This window comes from Lissotriton helveticus, chromosome 3_1, assembly GCF_964261635.1.
Source record: "Lissotriton helveticus chromosome 3_1, aLisHel1.1, whole genome shotgun sequence".
NCBI lineage: Eukaryota > Metazoa > Chordata > Amphibia > Caudata > Salamandridae > Lissotriton > Lissotriton helveticus.
The window spans coordinates 338,572,377-338,594,039 of NC_136061.1; the positions used below are offsets into that span (position 1 = coordinate 338,572,377).

At 47.4% G+C, this 21,663-nt stretch overlaps 1 protein-coding gene and 1 pseudogene across 15 annotated transcripts in view; one reads left to right on the top strand and one right to left on the bottom strand.

Moving 5' to 3' along the window:
• The window catches only part of NCOR1 (nuclear receptor corepressor 1), a 1,934,049-nt gene that overhangs the window by 34,419 nt on the left and 1,877,967 nt on the right, over positions 1–21,663 (top strand). The window lies entirely within an intron of this gene.
• On the bottom strand, positions 2,236–3,586 carry LOC144822979 (calpain-15 pseudogene; annotated as a pseudogene).

Consider the following 21,663-nt stretch of genomic DNA (forward strand, 5'->3'; position numbering starts at 1 on the left):
TAGCCTCTATTTCATGACTGATAAGGCAGAAGGGTCACTATAGCGCAGACTATAATCGCTGACATGCGAGTAGGCTCTCTAATAGGCAGGACCCTATAGTACCCCCCCACACAAATCTCGGGAGTGTTATTAATGAACCAGTGAAGCAAAACATTCTGGCTCATCTAGCCTTTTTTCCCCTCGGGGCCTTGAATGATAGTACAGAATTAATAAAGCGCACCCGTGAAACAATAATGAACCCTGGAAGGGTCTACGATCCTGGGCACACTCTTTCTTGATCTGTGTTTGTGGTTAATCTGCATTAAATAAGGAACGAGCTCAGTAGCCCTCATAAGGCTCTTAAAATGTGAAGACGCAAGCTCTACGCTGTCTTCTCCATATACTTACTACTTTTAATTGATTATCATCTTTAATCTGTATCACATGCACTTGTCCAGTGTGAGGAGATTGGGTAGTACCTCACTGGGCCTATTTTTTCACGGCCCTTTTGCCCTTCATTTGGTCAAATGGGAGTGGAGACCCGTCCTTCTCACAGTTGGATTATTTTGCTTGATGATCTTTGTTACTCCTGGATTGTTGGTCACTTCCATACTTTTAGATATATGGTGCGTGTTAAAGAATCAGCAGAGTCACAGGTGTGACCATAACTGTCCGGCTTGTTTTGCGTCTTACCTGCAGAGTTTTGTTAAGGAGCGCAAAGTGTTCCTAACAATTGCTAAAAGTGTGTGTGTTTATTGGCATACATCAGAATCTGCCAAAAATGCTTTTAAAGATTCAAAGGAAACAAAAATGTTTCCTAAGTAATCAAAGCTGCAGCAGGGCAAATATAAAGATATGGCAACATTCACTCAATCTGTTCCTCACTCAGCTGTCGTGGAACACACACTCACTAAATGCCCTTGGACCCAATCCATGGAAAATGCAACAGTACTTGTTGGCTATACCAGTGGCCGCTGCATGCCCAAAAAATGCCAATGCCAATGACAAAGAGCACAGTGACTAAGTGCCCCAAGACAAAGCCCAAAGAAGCACAAGATCAACATACACAAAGCGAATAGAAATAAGAGCATCCATCAACAATAAAACAAAGCAAGAGTATGGCATGCACCACTGTGGTGGAATCACAGATACACATCCACCTGCCCAAGCTAGGTCCTTCTGCCATTAGTATCACCCCGCTATTTTACTTATGACCTTTCATTGGCTGGCAAGGATTCACAGATTGTCCATGCGGGCACCCCGAGCAGGAGGTTCTCAAATCCATGAGTAGCCACATCAGTGGGGACTAGAAGAGGCTGCAACAAGGCCATTGACTGCTCGAGAAGTCAAAGCAAAAATCGAAACTATAAAAATGGACATATCGGGGTTGCTACACTTTCGAAAAAAGGATGACTAAAGTGGAATTATCTCAAGAAAAACTGACAACTACGGTTTAGAGCATGAGAATCCAGTGAATACAGATATTTTTCATCGCTTAACCCTTCACTGCATAGGGCATACCCTCATTCAAAACATTTTACATTAAAGGCAAGTGATGCACTGGAAGATGGAAGTGACGTGGTAGAATGGGGTTGATTGTTGAGTTTGGTAGTCACAACCACAGTCCACACAAGACCCCACCCCTACATTATAAAGCACTGAAGGGCAAATCAACTGCAGAGTTGCCCATGTTACATTAGTGCTTCTGAACAGGAGTGGAGCTGGCTCGTCTGAAAGACATTAGAAATAAACATATGGCAAAAGCACCAATAAATACATTTAGATTAGCTTACTCAAAGAAAAATGCTTTGGTCACGATTGAACTCTAAAGTAATAGAGGTGTGAACAGGAGTTGAAATTTTTTGGGTGCCTGTGATTTAGCAAGTGTCCTTAACACTGCATGTGTGACTCTTCTGAATGCAACGAGAGAGCTCCAGAGATGATCTAACTGAACAACCTGAATGGCAGAGGATAACCCCCTCATGACTGAAGGGCTCTAAGCTCTATGGCACTAACTCTTAACAGTAGGAGGCAGCAAGACTTCCAATACACCTCCTAGGACCTAAAACCCAAAGACTCTCAATCTCCACTTGAAACACACGAGTAGATGTTTCCCTTCCCTCTGAGGCACGAACAAAAGCCTTACAGCCTTAAAGGTTCATCTCCTCTGCATGCCAAGACCCTACCTCACATTGGCTTCCCATACAACTTCCCTCACTGCAAGTAAAGGCTATACCATGGATCTGCACTCACCTCTCAACACAAACTGACAATGTTCTCCCACAAAGCCTTGGCCTCTCCTTCATCGGTCTGCCGCTGCTTCTCCACGTGCATGCTCTCCCTCCTCTTGAGAGGCTTGAGTCCCTTATGCTGCATCACATACTGCTGTGGTGTGTTGGACCCAACCCAGCAGAGTGCTTGGACTTCAGGTCATTGAGAAGCGTACAGGCTGGGCAGGACCACTGGCCGGGTCGCTCTGGGACGGGAAAACGTGCTGGCCTGCGCTACATGGCATTGGTGGTCCAGGTGCAGTCCCTTCTCGATCCTGGCTGCACTCTGGGCAACTGCTCTTGGGCTCAATAGGAACAATTTGCTCCTGGAAGCCCTGCAGCTTGGAACAATGGTAGGCCATGCACTTATGGGTGCTGGTGGGGTTCTGTAGAGTGCACTTGGAGCAGGACCAGTTTGAGAAGTCTGGACTGGAGGGGCTGCCAGGGGTAATTTGCACAGTCTCCAGTCAAGTCAATGAGATCAATGCCTCAATGAGCTCCGCAGATCTTGCTTTTGGCTTTTTCCGAAGAGTTCAGGAAAGAGCATGTGCCAGTGTGAAGGAGAGGCCTCCATCTCCTCCTCAAGGACACTGAGATGCTTGCTGCACTCAGTTCCTGGAATCGTGGGGCTGAAATGGGATGTATCAGGCCAACGGTTGCATCAAAGGAGGCACCTCCCGGCGGCTCTGTGGTGCAGGGTTGTTCTGCAGACCAGGAGAGAAGGGGGCAAAGGAAGGTTGTTTTGAGACATCAAGTTCTATGGAAGTGGCACTGCTGCCATTGGGGTCAATACTATCGGTGGGGGCAGTAGACTGGCCCAGCCACCACTATCTGAAATCCAACAGGGGCTATCACTTCAAGGACCACCAGTGCCTCAGGAGGTATCATGGGCAGCGAGAGCTTACGAGGGCCACCACAGGCCGAGCAGGAGTGTGCAACAGGGGTGTTGTGCAGAGTGCAGCATTGACATTCCCACCTGTCAGTCTGCCCTGCTACCTCAGGACTCCTGGCATCTGAGTCCTCGCTGTCTGTGTCCACTGTTTGGGGCGCATCCTCCCGGGGTGTCAGCTTGGATTCAGTCAGTACAGCAGGTGGAGGTAAGATGCCATTTACCACAGGCATGGCTGCTCCACCTGGCACAGCATCAGGGCTGAACCCGCACACCTCGCAAGTGCCCTTACCCAGGAGCAGGTCCATTTCTGTTTCTCTACACTCAGTCGCAAGATGTGGTTAAGATCAGGTTTTTGGCGAGGCGCCTCGCAGATGGAGCACTGGCGCTGTCCGGCAGGGTTCAAGAATGTGCAGCGACCTCAAGACCACTCCCGGACAGTGGCCATAGAACCAGGAGAGTGCGTGTGACTGCCACAGAAAAAAAAGAAGAAAAAAGTTAGCAATGCACATGGCTGCACCTCTTCCTGTGCCCTGCCAGTGCCATAGTATGATCATCATTACAGTAGACCATATACAAGGTGACAAACAACCAAAGAGCTCTGTGACAGCATATCCATTTCCAAACCAGGAGCTTCTTTACACCCACTTCATAGGCAAACATGGCCTCCACGCTTCATTGTGTCCAGCTGCCACACCTACATCCCTAACCAAAATGTTGTCTCCCCTCCACACAAAGCCAACAAACAACTGAAGGTCTGGGGCCACCAGTAGATGAGGAGGGAGAACCATCCGCACAGTATATACCATGGCAAAGGTGACCCACCTTACTCGCACCACTGCATCAGTGTTCAGCAGTTACTATCGCAAAATGGTTACGTCCATGCTGGCACTGTGCATCTCCTAAAGCACGGAGAGAGCAAGCCTGTTGGTAAACAGTGAAAGCTGACCCAGAGCGTACAACACAAGCCTAAAAGCACTAGGCCCAGCTGTCACCTGAAAATCCACTCCTCGGCCACTGCAGTGCAAAGTATGGGAAGCACAAACCAAGCACAGACTCTGTGTGGACATTGCAACCAATGCCGAAACAACACAACTGCTATGGTGCAGTTCAGCTATCACAACCATGCTCCAACCCCCGCCTCCAGAAACGATCCACTGAGCACCGCAGTCGTTCGTCAGTCACAAAACACGTGGAATGGAGCACTGCACAAATGGGTCACTCAAAAAACAGACACAGAAAATACCTACGTTATGCATTCCAAGTGAACAGAGCAGGTCATAGGAGGGAGGGGGGGGGGTCCCACGTTTTTTCCACATACAGAATATAAAAGGTAGCATTAATTAAACTTTTCCTCACACACCTAAGCACACCACGGTTACAGCAGAGTACGCTCCCCTGTTCATACACAAAGAAAAAAACACCAACAAAGCAGGGTAGTGTTATGTTATGTTAAAATCAATTTGTAGAGCGCTCGTACGCCCATGGGCTTCATGGCGCTATAGGAAAGGTGAAGAATCCGTCTAACATAACACTGAGCTGACAATAGCTAATGGTAGGCTTGGGCGAACAACCAGGTCTTTAATCCCTTACGAAAGGTGAGTAAATCCTCACTCTGCCTGATCGATAAGGGAATGGAGTTCCAAAGTGAGGCTGCTAGATGGCGAAAACAGCAGCCTCCCTGTCGCTTCCTTTTGAAGCGAGACACCTCCAGTAGGGATTTTTGCGCAGAGCGCAAGCTTCTGGTGGGTATATATTTAGAGATCAGGCAACGAATAAAGGCAGGGCCTTTATCTTGTATGGCCTTGAAGGTGATACACCCTGCTTTAAAGGCTATGCGCTGGGAGATCGGAAGCCAGTGTAGCTTTTCTAGTCCAGGTTTAATAGAAGACCATTTTGGCTGTTGTAGGATGAGTCTCGCCGCCTGATTCTGGACAAGTTGAAGTCTCTTCGACAGGCCCACTGGAAGTCCCAAATAGACGCTGTTGGAATAGTCCAGGCGGGACATAACCAGAGCAATAGTAACCTGGATTAAGGCAGACTGGGTGAAAAGATGAGCAATCTTTTTTATTTTCCTCATTTGGAAAAAACTTGCTGAGACCACAGCGCCCACCTGGGTTTTTAAGGACAGGTCCGAGTGGAGCGTGATGCCTAAGCTCTTTACAGCAATGGACCTTACGGGAGGGATGCCCAGGTCTACTGGCCAGAAGTTATCACTCCAGCTGGATAAACTGTTCCCGGGCAAAAGTAGTTCTGTTTTGCCCGGGTTGAGTTTTAGATGATTTTCGTTCATCCAGCATTGGATGTGTTTCATAGTGTTCTGAAATTCGGACACAGCATCAGGGATGTTCAGATGAAATATTAGCTGTAAATCGTCCGCATAGTTGAACACTGTGACATTAAACTTTTTAAGGGAATAAAGAAGAGGGCGGAGGTAAAGATTGAATAATAAGGGGGACAATGACGACCCCTGCGGGACTCCACAGGTGGACGTGTGCCTAGTACCTGTAAAGCTGCCCAGTTGAGTTGCCTGAGTCCGGCCCTCGATAAAGGATGTAATCCAGCTCAACGCCGGTCCTCTCAGGCCGGCCTGTTCGACACGGTTGAGCAAGATGTCATAGTCAACCGTGTCGAACGCCGCCGAGAGGTCAAGCAGCACCAGAGCTTGGTGTGTATCGATATCCGCATTGGCTCTAAGGTTGTCCTGAACCGCTAGAATCACCGCCTCTGTTGAATGACCAGGGCAAAACCCCGCTTGATTAGGCTCCAAGTAGTTAGTGGTCTCGATAAAATTGGAGACACTCTTAGAGACATGAGCCTCCAGTACCTTTGAGAGGTAGGGCAGCAGGGAAATAGGTCTATAATTTGTAAGATCCAGAGGATCCTTCCCTTGTTTTTTTACCAAAGGTATAAGGAGAGCTTTTTTGAAATCTGTGGGGACTCTGCCTTGTCTAAGGGATTCATTGAGGATAGGCAGGAATGCCTGTGGAAGGGATAGGCCTACTTCTCTGAAGATTGAAGGGGGACAGATGTCATTAGGTGACCCTGATTTGATCCTTTGAAGAAGTTCCGACAATTGTTTGGAATCAATCGGGGGGATGTGGTCTAAGATCTCTGGATTCATGTATGTGTCCTCAGTGATGTTACTGGCAGGGTGTGATGGTATACTTTGTTTAATTGTGGTGATTTTTTCTATAAAAAAATTATTCAAGTCATCACATAAGGCTTGAGATTGTACAATAGGTAGTGACGTACGCTCGTCATTGCAGAGGTCGTTCACTATTCTAAAGATGTCTTTAGTTTGATTCTGAGATTTCAGAATTATGCCTGAAAAATAGTCAGTCTTCCTCTTAAGGATGGTTTTTTGATAGAGGCGACGACTCAGGCAATAGACCTCTTTATCTTGTGGGAGATAATTTCTGCGCCAGATTCTCTCTTTTTGCCTGACCTCTAGTTTAAGTTGTTTGAGGTCCGCAGAAAAACAATTTATGAGCCTCTTTGTCGCGTGAGCGGGAGAATTTTACGTTAGGTGCATGAATATTAGCAGCACTTTGGATCCATGAGACAAGCGCCTCATAGATATCATCTACGTCCCCCAGGTCGTCAGGTGGAGGCAGAGTAGAAACCAAAGTATCCAGAAAAGCAGAGAGATCTATTGCCCCCCATTTGCGAGTTTCCCCTCCAGGCTGAGAAGGAATCTGATGTTGTCTCCTTACTTGCAGGGAAAAATGAACAAAATGGTGATCTGACCAGATACAGGGCTGAATCACGATAGATAACAAAGGGAGATTATGTGACCATAATTGGTCGAGATGGTGGCCTTTCTCATGAGTGGAGGACTGTATGAATTGGGTCATGTTAATGTCAGTAAGTAAATCTAACAATTCTCTCGCTTGGATATCCGTGTCCGGGCTGTCGAACCACAGATTAAAATCTCCAATGAGGATAGTGTGGGGATATTTCATAGTAATTGACGCTATTTGTTCAGCAAGTCCTAAGGGAAAGGCAGGCATAGATTGTGGGGGACGGTAAAGTAAAACCAAAGCTATGGCGCCTTTCTCAGTATCGGTTTTTATTACTAGATTTTCAGTGCCAGGTAGCAGCAGGGACGGGCGACTAATAAAATTATGTTTTTTATTAATAATGGCCGCCACTCCCCCTCCAGCTTTACCTGGGGCACGATTTACGGCCAATATATAGTAGTCTGATGGAAGTGAGGCCAGTATATCAGGCTGCGAATTCACAGTAAGCCAGGTCTCAGTGAGTAGTAATAGGTCGGGCTTCTGCGAAGTAAGTAGCAGGAAAATATCCAGTTGATGCTTCACCAAAGATCTAGTGTTAAGATAAATACAATCCAAATTGAGCACAGGTAAATTGGAGCTTATAGTGGGTTTAATGGATACCATGCTGCGTTTATAATTCGGTCCAGGTGGTAAAATGACCTGAGAAATACCAAAATCGCTCAGGCGTTTAAGCGTGTAGCAGGGGAGTAAGGGGCAGAGGGACGCTGGAGGTCTGAGGGATAGTAGTTCCTGGGTAGTGTATGTGTAAATAGGAGAGCGGGCAGAGTAACATAGCCCTGGTCCCGTGCGGTCACGGACGGGCACAGACGGGCTTACCTTAGGCTTACCTTAGGCGCGCCACCGTCGCGCCCGCTGCGCCCGTCCGCTGCGCTCCCGGAGGCACATTGCCTCTTATGCTCTCCCTCGGGAAGCACTAGAACGCTGACTGCGTCCAGGCTCCCCGGAGACACCCACCCAAGATGGCGCCTCGCGCTCCCCTCTCCAGACCCTGATGGCCGGGGAGAGTGGGCCACGAGAGGCAGAGAAAGCGAACCTGCACAACCAAAACGTTAGTCACACAAAGTAACGCAAATTAAAATGCACAGATGCTATTTTTAAAATACATGTAGACTTTGTTTAAAATCAATGCTAAATTATAATAGCGAGCTCTCCGCTCGTGTCAGGCTCTTAGTAATTGTACAGACGGACTCTGCAAGCAAAGCAGGGTGCTGCCACCAACCCTTAGCTTCACCGCGAGCCCCGTCGTCTTGGCCCTCTTATGCTTTCCCTCAGACAAACACACCATCTACAGCAGTGCGAGCTTCCCTGTGGACAACAAAAATGCCGTCAGCAGAAGAGCAAGCTTCCCTAGCTCAAATCCCTACTGTTACTGTCCGGCATTGCTGCGTATCTGAAGAAAACTGCAATTCGAGTGGAAAAACAACGTCTAAACTAGGAGCCTCAATCAAACTCCGGTAAAATGAAAATATGAACCCCACTTATATGAAGAGAATCCTCTTTGTTGCCATCCCCCCTCCCACCCCCAGAGGGATCCATCTGTATAAAAACAAGCGCTGCATCATGGTGCAACGGGACTTGGACAGTCAAGCAAATGAAAGGCACAGACATAGAAAAACAAGCAGGCTGCCGGCAGCAGGGGGAGGCGCTCGCCGGCAGCAGGGGGAGGAGGGGAGCCTGCGCGATTCACTTGCGGGATCGATAATTGCTGCCAGATGGCGGCGCTCACTCCTGCAAGTGAATCGCCACACGTGCACGCGCTGCCATTGAAGGCAATGGCAGGCGTGCACGTTTTTGGCTGAAAAGCCATACTGATAACTAAAGGTCTTTTTGCCTATGCAGCGCATGTGTGCTGTGTAGGTGAAACCTAAGAAGGGGTAAACGTGTGTATTCTGGGCAGTGCAGCGGTAAAGCATTAGAGAACACTTACTTTGCAAGTGGGTATGGGGATCGTTCGCCACACCTCTTTACTACCCAATGCCCTTTTCGTTTTAGCATTAATATTTTGGTATGCTTTTGATGAATAGCTAGGAAGTACTAAAGATTCTACTAGTGGCTGCGGAAGGCGGAGGGGCAGTATTCAAAGCTTCTCTTCTGTGGTTAATCAGTGTCCCCTGAATATTGTGATGCTGTAGTGTTTTTCGCATAAATGTCTTCCTTGTTACAATTCGCTTTGCAAACCATATACAAGAGCATACAACAGCGTCCTCTTAAACCACTGTTAAAACTAGTAAGTGCTACACTTATCCCGACTGTGGCTTACTGCACAGAAGCATTTCCGGATAAGCTTGGTGTTTTTTTTTTTTTTTTTTTTTTTTAAATCAGTGCCCAGAGTGCCATCTTCAGCTCACCCTTTAAGCTCCTGCAGAATACCTCACCGTCGCAGATTCCAGGATGAAATTCAAGATGAACAATATACTCCTCATACTGAGAGCAAGTCTCCTGAAGTACATGCACTCAGCGTGAGCTACTTAAAAAGGCTCTTTGAAAAAACTCATTGGTTTAGAAGCCACACTTGCAAATACTTCAAATCCTCCAAATGCTGGTTGGTTGAACGCCCTCACCAGTGCTGTGGAGCTAAAAGGTGCAGCAGCTCTGTGGAATTTAAATGACTCACCAACAGTTTAAAGCAGACGTGTATATATAGAATCCGTTGCAACTGACCATGAAACTTTCGGTGTATTAAAAAGTTACATTTTGTCAACTACTGATGGACTATTTTTCATCATTAGATCTCTTGTTCTCCATGTCAATCTGTTATTAGCACATGCCATTTTTGTGGCCTGTCCCAGGAGTCACTATCGCACTTGCTTTGGATATGTCCTGTATTACTTAACGAACACAGAAGGCTTCTTCGCCGTTTTCTGATTAAATAAGGGACGCGTACATTACATTACCATCAGTCATTAAATTTCTTTTAAATGAAGCTCATCCGCAAGAGTTTATTACTGGAATTTGATGTCCCTCTGAACTTAACCTGCCGGCTTAGAAGTTCATAGTTTAGAGTCCGCGTGTTCTATAATCCGCAATGTATCCTTTGTGAACATCTAGTATTTTAATACCCTTAATACCTGGAATTGTATAACTCTGCACTTTAGTAATAACCTTTGCTTGCAGATGCACCAATTGTAATAAAATGCCATTAATCGTAAACAGTTTCTCAATTAAAAATGTAAACCGATTAGCTTGTGCTAATAAACACACATCTTAGGTGAAAGATAGAACTTTTGGTATGTAGCAAGGTCCAAGCTCAATCTCAACATTTGGAACAATTTCACTGTTATATGTCTATGGCAGTAGCGTTTTGTTTTTTTAAAGATAGTATGTTATTGATTTCATCTACTTTACACTCCACATGAATTGACTGTAATGCACAATGAGATGCTGCTTATTTTGTTAAATTCCGTTTCAACCTATTTATGCTAGCATAATTCTCCGTTTCTTTTGCTTACCACTTTAATGGACTTGATTGTCTAAAGTATTTTCGAAGTCCACTTGGGTTGGTATGATTTTTTTCACCATGGAGAGTCAAATAGATTCTAGCCACTACACTGCGTACCTTAAAAATGCATGTGGCAGACTGAATGTAATGACACTTCTTACAGTAAAGCAAAGGTTACACTAAACTTCTAAATTCCCGTCTTTTATTTCTGGAACCAAAGTGGTAGAAGAAACAATAATTAGGAACATGTATGTACATTTATAAGGGCACAAAAACATTAAAGTTAATCTCCATTCTTATATATATATATATATATATATATATATATATATATATATATATTAAATCAGGATATATTCAGTGTAAATGCAAACCCCATAAACAAAAGTGTTGTCTCGTGAGAGCGAAGCAGGCAGCGCTGCCCCTTGGACTGGATGTTGGGGATTCTCTGCCTGGCTCTCGCGAGCTTCTTGCAAAAAGTCGCGAGAGCCACAAACTATGATATGCTTGTCCTGGCTCTTGCAAGAGTTCTTTTGAAGGCAAAATACAAGAAACCTGCTAAAAACAACATAGGGTAGCTTTAAAAAGAGCAGTTTTTGTTGAAATTTTTAGCAACTTAAAAAAAAAATCAAACTTATTTTTACTTTGTGTTATTTTACATTTTGAAATTGTGGTGTACTAAAATATGAATTTTGGAGGGGGAGGGTGTGAAACATAACCTCCTTAATAACAAACAGGAGAAAAGTGTGAAGAAAATAACTGAAGAAAAAAATACTGCCAAGGGGGACATTTGTGATCTTGGACACACCTGTCCTATGCAGGCCTGCTTGTCTCAGATGAAAAAATTATCTGCTTACAGAAGTAGCAAAAAAGGGCGTTAAGATATGCAGGGTTGGTATCTGCTTCTGCACTCTGCACCTGGGCAGGAACAGTGTCTCCAAGGCAAAATTAGGTGGAAGCACCTGAAGAGTTGTCTAGCTCTGAAGCACGATCAAACTCTCCTCGAGCGAGCTTTTTGTGGATGCATAGACCTGAGGTGCCTCCACATGCCTCGTACTGTTTGTTTCTACTCACTCAACTGAACGCCTTCTTGCAAAGTTTACAGAGGACTTACTTTGCAGAGACTTTTTAGCCACCTGGCTGCTTGTAAAAAAAAAAAAAATCGTCATACCAAAGACTCTTTGGCAGGCTGAGCTGCTGCAACAGCACCTGGCTGCTCTCCAGAATTTGAAGACCTTTTCCTAAGCCAGAACAAAGAGGCAAAAAGGTCTACCGACAGCAAACTCCAATAGGCACATAAACCAAAAGGATTGAATCTACCTTTTGTAAATAAAGATGGCCATATGAACCAATAAAAACTCTTCCTTCAGATGGGTTTCCTCTCTCGGACATCTCAAAAGTCTTGAGTGTCTCTCTAGATATTAAAAAAACAATTGCTTTATCTGTTTAATGGAATTATTCATAATCAATTTTTCTAAGTTAGTCAACATCACTTAATGTCTTACTTTGGTCAGAATTACAAGAAAACACTATTTTTAAGTTGATTCCAAATATACGATGTCGCAAGTGGTTCACAGAGCTGAACAGGAAGTTCAGCCCCTTCTGAGTCTGCGTCGGGGATTGTAAATTCGACTCCCGCAAACTTGTGGCGAGAATTATCAGTAATCTGAATGATTCCTTATTTATAGATTAAACAATAACTGAACTCCATGGTAAAGAACGCTATACAATACTTAAAAACAAAATATATAACTGTGCTCTCTCGAGTAGCTCACAAACCTCTCACGAATATAATTAAACACCTTAAAAATAGATTTACATAATGAAAGCTATACATTATTGCAAAAGTGATTACTTTCTAAATCATAATTGCAACTTTACTATAAAAACAGATACAAAGGCTATAAAAAGTATGGTATTAGATTATTAACTTGCTGAAAAAATATCTGAGCTCTAGAAGAACTGAAGAGATGGACAATCTCAACACACATATTGTTGTATTGCTGTGTTACACTAGAACATCATTTTTTTTTTTTTAAGAAACATTTTGCAAACTATGCACCTTTTCCTGTTAGATTGCAATACAAAAGCCATTCCCTTTCAAAATGTCTGCACACAGGATATATTTAGTTACTCTACCATAGATGCAATCACCAAATATTTACGTAAAAATAAAAACCTAGAAATTTGCTGGAAAAAAACCAAGTTTAAAGTATCGTTCCAGTTGGGTGTAATAATGATTTGTTGTTGTTTAAAAAAAAAAAAAGGCTTAGAAATTTACTGAAACAAAATGCTTCAAGTAATGTTAGAGATGGGTGAATTTCTCAGTGACCTCACTAACCGTTTGAACTAATAAACACAGGAATTCAGCAGTTATAATTCGCAGCACTACCTATAAGTGGCGCCCCTGTCATGTACTGCTTATGACCTCACATATGACATTAGGCACGACACGTTCTATGACCTCAATTATTAGATCACTGATGACATCTCAAGTGGCGTTAATCATGATTTCATCCAACCTTAATTTTCCCATATATTGTTCTATAAATTTACTATTTGAGGCCTGACAGTACGTACAAGGAACTGACGCTCAGGAAAATATCAGTGATTATTAATACCGTCACTGATGGAACTCCCTTAGGTGTTAAACCCGCATTATGAGTAACATTGACCATATACCACACACTTTACAACTATCATAGTTCACATCAACTATCAACCATAGATCTATAGTACACACTGAGTACAGAGTTCAATCTGTATTCAAGTGCTAACAGCCAATTTTTTTTAAATATTTTGTTCGTTCCAAAACAATTAGCTTACTATGGGCAGCTTTTATCTGCATCAAATCCCTGAAACTTACTAAACCCACATTGGGAAATGAGGTTGATATCAGTAGAAAACTAGCTACTGTAAATGGTGCTTACTCTATGGAGAGAGTTTACAGGATAATACAAATTGTCTACTAAGAACAGTGTACACTCTATGCAACAAGAAAAGACACTATTTCCTAATAATAACCATTTCCGAAGGTGCTAAACATCATACTAACTGCACCTTTCATACTGTGGTGAAAACTTGGCAGATCGCCTATCTTCTCAAACAAAACAAGCGTATGTGCATAACTTGTGCATGCAGTCTTCTATGTTAAGTAGAAATTGTCATGTGAACAGGATTCTATCTAATGACAAGGCTCCTTACAAAAGTTAATATTTACTATATATAATCTTACGTTTTCTGCAGAACCCAAATACTTGTGTGGAACATATGAACATAAGTCAACTCATCTGCACACAGCGTTACTCCTGAATACAAGCATTTATAACCTGTTCAATACCACAACACACCTATGGTGCATTAGGAACATGTGCCTCCTAAACACTTACACCCATTATCTGGACTCTGATTGTACATAATTATGCTAACAAGTAATATGGTACACTACCGCCACTATGTAAACTATAAAACAAACTAGCACACTCCTTGGATGATGTCATCGGTGATGTCATAAATGATATCATAGAACATGTCATGAGTGATAGCATTTGTGAGTTCATAAGCAGTGCATGGCGGGGGGCAAGTTATAGTTGGTGCTGCTGAAATTCTGTGTTCTTTTTAGGTCGTGCCTAGCGTTGCTGCGCACATGCGTAGCTCGCTCAGCGAGATTTAGTGCTAATGAGTACTTTTAGAAAAGAGCTTTAAGGCCCGCCCCTCATTTCCATTAGCTGGCTTCACCGTGGCCAGCCATTGGAAATGAGCGATCTGTGTTGCCTCCCTTTGGCTTTTTGGGACGGGCCTCCCGGACTGGCTCGCCTGCTTTCCTTCTGTTGTAAGCGATTTCTTATCTTAATGGGGCCATGTGCTTAAACACATGGCCCCATAAAAACCAGAGATCCCCATGCTCCGATGCAGCGCGGTCCTCGTTCGAATGGCGAACTGCTGTTTTGACCCGTGTGTGCTTGAGCTTCTCCGGCAACGTGTGTGCTTGTGCCTCTCCTGCCAGCCCCGTATGTGCTTTTTGCACCTCTTCTCCCGGCCCCGTGTGTGCTTGCACCGCTCCCCCGGTCCCGCGTGTACTTGCGCCGCTCCTTGCTCACCATCCCTGTCCGCCTCTTAACATCGTTCCCTTCAGAGTTACACCCCTTTCCCGCCTTAGCTCAGGTTGTGTTTTGTTTTCTTGACCTGTGAACAAGTGCCCTGCCTCCAGCACACACAGAAGGTGGCGGTGGGAAGATGCAGACATGGTGCTTCCTCGCTGGGCACCAAGGAGCAACCTGTTCAGCTGCGGTGGCGCCAGTGTGAGCCTGTGTTCTATGGCACAGAATGAGATGGTCCGATCTGTTCTCATTCCTGGAGTTGGCCTTTAATGCTTTACTTTTCAAATGTATATGTATTTATAAAGTGCGGCACGCCATGCTTTGTATTCCTGGCGGCCGCACACTCTTATCTCCCTATTCAGCGTTAGTACAAAAGTTTCCCTGGCTCCACGCGGCCCCTGCCGTTTCACAGAAGCCAGGTCTCCTCCCGCTGCGCTTGCGGGCTCCCCTGGTATTGCTTTTCACACCCTCTCCTCAGGCTCTGCCTAAATGCTGCTTCCCCCTGCTTGTTTGGTTTGTAACCACAAAAATGCAAACTATTACAAACCTGGGTTCCTTACTCCGAGCCCACACGTCACCCATCGGTTCGTGTTTCACCAATTCACCTCCAGGTTGGTCCCTTTTGCAGTGTGGGGGCTAACACACTCCATTTACTTATTTATTGAAGGTCGTTTGTAGAGCACTTACATGCCATGAAGCGGCGACTTCCGAGCGATGTGAGGATTGGGAGCAAAGAGAAGAAAGGACGGAAAAGGCCAGGGAGAGGAGGGGGCTTCTATGATATTAATACATGGAAGGGAAGTTTAAACAGTTCGTTATGCTGAGTGGAAACAAGGAAAGAGTGAAACCCTTTGCACAGATCGCCTTGCATATGGTGGAAGCAATACCCGGCGAGCTGGACCATTTACAGGTCTCTCCTGGACTTTGACTTCGTACGTCCCTCGATACAAGTTGCCGTGTTTCACCCGCTGTGGTAGCTCTGGGTGAAATAACGCACTCCGCACTTACAAGTGTTTCATTGCCTGGAACTTTCGGGTGTGAAATCTTCAGGCCTGATAATCCATCCAAGAGACACGGCAACCACTCAGAGAGGTGCCGGGGCTGAAGACTTGAACCCTGCTACCCACTATGTGCTACAGTCCGGCGGGGGACCAGTGAATGCCCCCACCACAGGCACAAGAGGGATCCTCATCCCTGCACCCACACTGGACACCCCCACACCATCACCAGCAGACGGTAGACAATGTCAGCATTTTGATTTCCAACAACATGGTAAAAATCTGCTCTGAAAATCAGACAGTTATTCTAGGTGCACGCAGTTATTCCTCATTTCAGGAATAACCCCATCCCCGTACTCCCATGCCCCCGTCCTGTATCGCCTCTGCACATTGAGCCCTGGTACCTCAGTGAAGGTGGAGGATGCTCCAGACTCACAGTCTGGGTTGGGATTGTGCAGTGCTTGATGGTTTCCAAAAAATCTTGCAGCTGACCTTCGGGGCTTTGCTGATGAGTGGTGGTTAGAGATTGCCTTGACACAGGAGACCATGGTACGGCCAGCTGAGGGATGAAAGGAAGTCGCAGAGCATGTCCGAGGCCGGCCCTGGGGAGCAACGCTCTGTAATTAAAGACCCAGCAGGCGAGAGGGGGTGGTGACTAACGTGCCATTCCAGGTAGGGGGGGGGGGGTGGGTGGGTGTGTGTGTGTGTGTGTGTGTTTGTTTATGAACTGTGAAAGTGTGCGTGCACGTACATTTGTATGTCTGCATGCTTGCGTGTGCCAATGTGTATATAAACCTGTGTGGATGGGAGAGTGTGTATATGTGTGTGCACGTGTATGTGTGTGCACTCTGCTCCTCTTTCCTCCAAATGTATTTCCTGCATTTAGCAACGTGCAACCGCACTTAGCGCTCTACCGGGATGGACACATACATGCAGTCTAGATATGAAACCCAAAAAAAACACACACTTCCCTATATTTCATCAATTAATGTATAAGATACATGCCGTACTTTATTGTAATTATAAACTATTACCTGCGTCCATAGGCTGATAAACAAACAAACCCCTGCTTATAGGACATCACAAGGTGTTTAAAAAAAACAGGCAGACCTGTAGCTAAAGTTCTGTAGTAGGGGATCTCTGTGTATAGTCATAATCTAGTGAATAGTCCCGCCCCTGTGCGTGGACCCCGGCAATCAAAAATAATCTCTTAAATTGTCAGAAAATTGCAGAACTGCAAAGACACTTAAGAGAAAATTTAAAGACAAATAATGCAGCCTATATCCACAGGCTACACTGTCCAGTACTTCAACTAGAAATTCCACCAAAAATCCACAAACAGCAAAGCCTGTCCAGATTTCCCTTGTTTTCACTGCAAAACCCCTCAGAAATGATAGAGAGGAAGGCCTGGACAGACAAGCCCAATAGGCTGCCATTATGTGGCTTAAATAGGATACTGTGCCTTTAAGAGAACCTTCTCTCAGTATCCCAGAATGCATAGCAGGTCCAACTTACTTTCAGTTCTTTTTTCCGGCTCCTGCTTACAGGACCCTGTGCATTGAGCTCTCCCCTTTTCAGGGGTTTATTGGAGTTTTTTGACACTTTTTGGTTTTAAGTGTTTTGCTTTGATTCTTGGTGTTTCCTGTTCACTTCTGTGTATTTGTTCAGGCTTTTAGGGATCTAAAATGCCTGCCTTATTCGACAAGTGCCCAGCATGTGGAAGGAAGAAGGCCAAGACTGATCCACACGACGTCTGCATTATTTGCCTCCCTGATGAGCATGTCCCTGAAGATTGTGACATCTGCCAGGCCTTTTCTACAAGGACCCTGAGGGAAAGACAGAAAATTAGGCTCCAAGGCCTGGAGGAGAGGCGTCTGCAGGCTGCAGGTGGGTCTGGGCAGGCTGGGAAGGCTCCCTCTGCCCCTGCTGAGGCCTCTGGGGGGCTCCCCAGAGGCAGGAAGACCAGCAAAAGGTCCCGGTCTCCGTCGACGTCGATAGCATCGACGACGTCGAGAGGGATGACGACGGTGTGTTCCCCTTCTCCCCGGGGCTCCGGGTCGAGACAGCGTGGGAAATCGACGTCGAGAGGCCTGGCCAGGCCGTCGTCGAAGTCACCGCCGTCGACGTCGAGGCATCGCCGTCGACAAAGACACCGGCACTCGCCGTCGAGGCGACACCGCCGGTCGCCGTCGACCAGTTCGACGTCGAGGGGACCCTCGATGTCGAAGACAGTGAGGAAGCGGTCTTCGAGAAGAAAGTCGACGCTCGCCGTCGAGGTCTGGCCGCTTGTCGTCGAGGGGGTGACTATCGGCGTCGAGGAAGAAACGCTCGACGTCGAGGAGGCGGCGTTCGACGCCAGAGCCGAGAGATAGCCGTTCCACGCATGAGAAACTTTCGACGTCGAGCAGAAAGAGATCAGCGTCACCTGGGGTCTCAACCTCCTCTAAGAGGCGCAAGAGGGATTCTGGCGCCAAAAGTCACGCCGGATCTGGTGGCGGACGTAGGAGGCGTCGCTCACGCTCTGGAGGGTCTGGCTCACAGGCCCCTCCCTCGAAGAAGTCATCGGGCTCGAGGTACTCTGTGGTCTATACGCCGCCAAGGCCTGTGACCCCTCCTCCTCTACCGAAGGAGGCTCCACCGGCTAAGCCGCCGCTCCCCTCCCTGCCTCCGCCGTCTACTGAGGGGCGGCCTCTGCCGCCAGTTCCTCCTCATAGGCCCCCGAGGTCGGTGTCCCTGCCTCTGCTTCCGACGCCTCCTAAGGGTACGCCTACCCCGAAGCCCCAGGACAAACCATGGATGACGCCTCCACGGAAACCGGTGGAGCGCCCACGTGCTGGGAGGTCATGCTCCCGCTCCAGGAGAAGGGAACGTTCGCTTCATAGATCTTCAACGCGATCTAGACGGCGCCACAGGAGACACAGGTCTCGTTCACGGACCAGGTCGTCTGGGACCAGGGACTACTCCCCGACCTTGTCAGATTCGCCGGACACGCGGGTCTCACCGGTCGACGATCTGGTGTCCTTCCAGGACGTGCTGTTACAGGGTGCAGCGAAATTGGGCATTACTTTGACAGTGCCCATTCCGAAGACCTCGGTCATCTTTGAGACGCTCCATCAGAAGCACTTGTCTCTGCCGTTACTGCCACTGGTGCCGGGCCTGGAAGAACCGGCCCTGGATCTTTTCCTTACTCCTGCGGTGACTAAGGCGGCGCCTTCCAGACTGCAGAAGAAGTACCGGGCTCCTGACTCGGACCCGGCCTTTCTGAGGCTGGAGCCCCCTCCAGACTCGGTGATTGTGACGGCGGCGCGCAAACATGCCACCACGCCTTCCTCCACAGTTCCGCCAGACAAAGAATCTAGGTGGTTGGATTCCTGTGGGAGACGAGTTTGTGGGACTTCGGCGACCTCCATGAAGGCGGCTAGTGCCACGGCCTTGTTGGGTCGGTATGACAGAGCCCTCTGGGAATCTCTTCAACAATTTGTGGAACTTCTTCTGCGGGACAAGCGGGAAGACTTCCAGGAGGTGGTTAACGAAGGGATGTTGGTGGCGAATCAGGTCATCAGCGCTGCAGCCGACTCCTCTCTTCTGGCGGCGCATGGTTTCTGCCACGGAATAAACCAGCGACGACATGCCTGGCTCCGCCTTACGTCTCTGAGACCGGACGCTCAGCAGAGGGTTGCCAATCTGCCATTCTCTGGCGAAACCCTGTTCGGGAAGCACGCTGACGACGAAATGGCCCGCATGAAGGCGGAAGCTGAAACGCTCACAGCGGTGGGTTTGGAGAAGCCCAAGAAGACCAAGAAGACGTACCGTCCGTTCCAACGCCGGTTCGGTGGTCAAGGCAGAGGGCGTGGACAGTCTTCTGGACAACAGCAGCAACAACAATAACAGCAGCAGTTCAGAAGACCATTCCAGAAACGCCAGAGGGGCAGAGGCGGCCATCAGTCGGCACCAGCGACTAAGGGCCAGGCCGGGTCTAGGCCCTGAGCACTTACTTCCCCGTCAACTGTTACCTGCTCCGGTGGGGGGAAGCATTCAATCTTTTCTGGCAGAGTGGAGAAAAATCACTCAGGACAAGTGGGTGCTGAATATTGTTTGCAATGGATACAGTCTTCGGTTCACCAGCCCTCCTCCATCGATCCCTCCGGTCGGCTCGCAGTATCAGCTGCGCGAGCTCCAGGCGGAGGCCGATATCCTGTTAAGGAAAAGGGCGATCGAAGTCGTACCTCTGTCTCAAAGGGGAAGAGGTCTGTACTCCCGATTCTTTCTGGTTCGAAAAAAGGACAAGAACGAGTTCAGGCCCAGTCTGGATTTGCGACAAGCAAACAAGTGGATTCGCAGAGAAAAGTTTTGCATGCTGTCGTTGCATCAGATTTATCCTCAGCTGCAACGGGGAGACTGGCTGTGTGCCATCGACCTCCAGGATGCTTACTTCCATGTGCCCATTGCACACAAACACAGGAAGTTCCTGCGATTCCAAGTCGGCGCCAATCACTATCAATACACAGTACTGCTTTCGGACTGAAGTCTGCGCCGAGAACATTCTCAAAGTGCATGGCGGTGGTAGCAGCACACCTAAGGAAGAACAAGGTGTTTGTCTACCCTTACCTGGACGACTGGTTGATCAAGGCCTCCTCCTTCGCGGAAGCGCAAGCACACTTCCAGAAGACGTGCGTTCTCTTGAACAAGCTGGGGTTGCACATCAACATGTCCAAGTCGGTTCCGACTCCAGTCCAGTGCATTCAGTACTTGGGAGCCTCCATAGATACGCTGTCAGCAAGCGTGTCTCCTTCGGAGGAGCGACGATTATCACTACTTCGGAAGGCTCGGGCTCTCATGTCCGCTCCATCCACGACAGTGAGGACGGTGTCTTCTCTACTGGGATCGATGGCCTCCTGTATCTTCCTGATGCCACATGCACGGCTGCACATGAGACCATTGCAAGAGTGCTTGGAGGATCAGTGGGATCAGAGGAGAGGATCTTGGGACGACAAGATACGCCTATCTCTGCATGCTCTTCAGTCTCTGAAGTGGTGGTGTTCAGCGGAGAATCTCCTCAGAGGGGTTCCCTTCCACAAGGACATTCCCACTCAGGTTATCGTGACGGATGCTTCTCTCCAGGGCTGGGGAGCGCATTCCGGAGACCTACAGATTCAAGGGACGTGGTCTCCGGCGAAGTCCACGTACCACATCAATTTCCTGGAACTCAGAGCTGTTCACTTGGCCCTGAAGGCCTTTCACCCGTCCTTCCAGACCGACTCACTCCTTGTGCAGACGGACAATACAACCACAATGTATTACCTCAACAAGCAGGGAGGATCGAGGTCACGCACCCTGTCGCAGGAGGCGCAGGCGATCTGGCGCTGGCTTCTGGCTCGAGGACTGACGATAACGGCTACCCATCTGCCAGGTGTGCAGAATGTTCAGGCAGACGTGCTGAGCAGACTGATTCAGGAAAACCACGAATGGGTCTTAAACGACGAAGTACTAGGAGAAGTCTTCGCAAGGTGGGGGACTCCAGACGTAGATCTGTTCGCCACCGCTGAAAACAGCAAATGCCGAGGCTTCGCCTCCAGGTACTACCAACCGGGGATGCTGGGGAACGCGTTATGGATCGACTGGTCGAACAGCTTTCTGTACGCTTTTCCACCCATTCCCCTGATTCCGACGGTTCTCATCAAGCTGTCCCAGTCCGGGGCGCGGATGATATTGATTGCCCCGGAATGGCCCAGACAGTGGTGGTTCACGGACCTGCTTCACCGGTCTCTCCTTCCTCACATTCGGCTGCCGTGCAGGCCGGACCTTCTCACGAAGTTCGGGGGGCTGATGTTGCACCCCAACCTCTCGTCTTTGAGTTTGGCAGCATGGCTCCTGAGTTAGTGCAATATGGTCATCTGAATCTCCCTGCAGATTGTATGGACATACTGAAGGAGTCTAAGAGACCTTCCACTAGGACTTCCTATGCTTACAAGTGGAAGAGATTTTGTATCTGGTGCAAGTCTAAGAACTGTGATCCGACGACTTGTAAGGAAGACGTCATCCTTCCTTATCTTCTACAGTTGGCGCAGTCTGGCCTTAATGTCCATTCTATTAAGGTTCATCTTGCTGCTTTGACTGCCTACAGGAAATGCCCTTCGCAGACTTCCTTCTTCCAGATCCCTGTGATCAAAGATTTTTTGGAAGGC